Source organism: Amia ocellicauda, unplaced genomic scaffold (genome assembly GCF_036373705.1).
Source record: "Amia ocellicauda isolate fAmiCal2 unplaced genomic scaffold, fAmiCal2.hap1 HAP1_SCAFFOLD_104, whole genome shotgun sequence".
Classification (NCBI taxonomy): Eukaryota; Metazoa; Chordata; class Actinopteri; order Amiiformes; family Amiidae; genus Amia; species Amia ocellicauda.
The window spans coordinates 82501-85000 of NW_027102669.1; positions in this window are offsets into that span (position 1 = coordinate 82501).

The following is a 2500-nucleotide window of genomic DNA, read 5'->3' on the forward strand; positions in this document are numbered from 1 at the left end:
GATGGGAGCACTTTAAAATTTTCGAGTCAGGGGACCAGACGGCCGAGTGAAAAACTTTGAAAAATATTCTATCTCCTCACTCCCATTGACTTTGCATTAGGGCGACCAGGCGGCCGGCGGAAAAAAAATCATAACAAATCAACGGGGGCATTTCTCCAGAAACTAACACCGGGGCTGTGCTCAGGGGGCTCCCAGCTATCAGCCACCCTACCCTGGGACCGATGGGAGCACTTTAAAATTTTCGAGTCAGGGGACCAGACGGCCGAGTGAAAAACTTTGAAAAATATTCTATCTCCTCACTCCCATTGACTTTGCATTAGGGCGACCAGGCGGCCGGCGGAAAAAAAATCATAACAAATCAACGGGGGCATTTCTCCAGAAACTAACACCGGGGCAGTGCTCAGGGGGCTCCCAGCTATCAGCCACCCTACCCTGGGACCGATGGGAGCACTTTAAAATTTTCGAGTCAGGGGACCAGACGGCCGAGTGAAAAACTTTGAAAAATATTCTATCTCCTCACTCCCATTGACTTTGCATTAGGGCGACCAGGCGGCCGGCGGAAAAAAAATCATAACAAATCAACGGGGGCATTTCTCCAGAAACTAACACCGGGGCTGTGCTCAGGGGGCTCCCAGCTATCAGCCCCCCGGGTCTGGGGGCATTGTTTTTCTTTTTAATCATTTTGAGCATTTCCCCCAGTTTAGAGATGTGTGCCCCTAGACAACCCATTGAGAATAACTATGAAATGTTCTGAAGTTTTGATTTTCAAATGTCGGTGAAAATTGAAAAACGTCATATATTCTTCAAAGGAAGCATGGGGCGATGGTAGGGAGAGTCCCCGCAGCGTGCCTCGGCGGCGATGGGAGCGTTTTCGATGTCCCCGTCCCCCCCCCATAGGGATAGAAGGGGAGTTAGGTGACCAGGCGTCCCGGGTCCCAAAAATCGAAAAATTAATATAGAATGCTTTTTAATCCAGAAATAAAGTAGGGGGCAGTCCTGGTGAGAGTCCCAGCCACAGCCCCAGTGTGTTTTGGAGCCGTTTGGGGCCGGGTGAAAAACTTTGAAAAATGTTCTATCTCCTCACTCCCATTGACTTTGCATTAGGGCGACCAGGCGGCCGGCGGGAAAACAATCATAACAAATCAACGGAGGCATTTCTCCGAAAACTAACACCGGGGCAGTGCTCAGGGGGCTCCCAGCTATCAGCCACCCTATCCCGGGACCGATGGGAGCACTTTAAAATTTTCGAGTTAGGGGACCAGGCGGCCGAGTGAAAAACTTTGAAAAATTTTCTATCTCCTCACTCCCATTGACTTTGCATTAGGGCGACCAGGCGGCCGGCGGAAAAAAAATCATAACAAATCAACGGGGGCATTTCTCCGAAAACTAACACCGGGGCAGTGCTCAGGGGGCTCCCAGCTATCAGCCACCCTATCCCGGGACCGATGGGAGCACTTTAAAATTTTCGAGTTAGGGGACCAGGCGGCCGAGTGAAAAACTTAGAAAAATTTTCTATCTCCCCTAGGTGACCAGGCAGCCGGAGCTGATTTTTCTGACCCCTAAAACAATTATTAAAAGGTATTTTTTCGCCAAACTAAGACTTTTAAAATTCAAATAGGATGATTATCTACTGCCCCAGTGGGTTTTTGAACCATTTTAAGCCTTTTTGACAGTTTTCATTTTTCCCCCATTGACTTCAATGGGAGTTAGGTGACCAGTCCTCCGACTTTTGAACCTCTCCTGGGGGGGCTGTGAGCCCCCGATTTCTTTGCAAAGCACGTCATTCGATTCGTCTCAGTCCCCTCTATATACCCCGTGTGTTTGTTTTCTCGAAAAACCCCCGGAACACGGTTTTTTAGGGGGGGGGTGGGGGGGGGGTACTTCGGAGCCATTTGGGGGGGGGTAAACGACATTTCCCGAAATTAATTTTAACACAGCCTTCCTCAGAATCGCTTTTCCAACAAAATCCTTTTTATTTCGAGTCTCTACGATGTTCCTAAGTGGTCGAAACCACTTTTGGACAGTTTTTACACCAAACGGCTCGGGCGCACAGCGGGCCGTGTGCCGATGGGCGGTTCTCGCGGGTCTGAGGCGGGGCTAGGCTGCTCGCGGCGGGCATGGGAGTGCCGTGTGCAGCCGCCACAGTGTTCCAGGCTGTCAGCATTTCTCTACGGTGCCGGGGGAAATACAGGAACTGGGTTTTTGAAGACACTTAGTGCAATGAGAGAGGTCAAAACTGAGCTAAGGGCACTTGCTGGAGGAAAGTGGCTGGGCCCCGCTAGCTCTTTTACGGACACTTTCTGGACTTGGCCCGGGATTTTCAGACGGTTCTTTGCGACTGTCTGATCATCCAGCGAAATGCAAGGGGGGGAACGGTCCCGGCCGCACCCCGCGTTTCAGGCCTCGTCGGCGGCCCGCTCCGGCGGCTGCGCCCGCTAAGTCTTCGCGGCCCGCCGTGGAGAGTGTGTATGCTGCCCGCCCCAGACGTTCACCCCAAGGG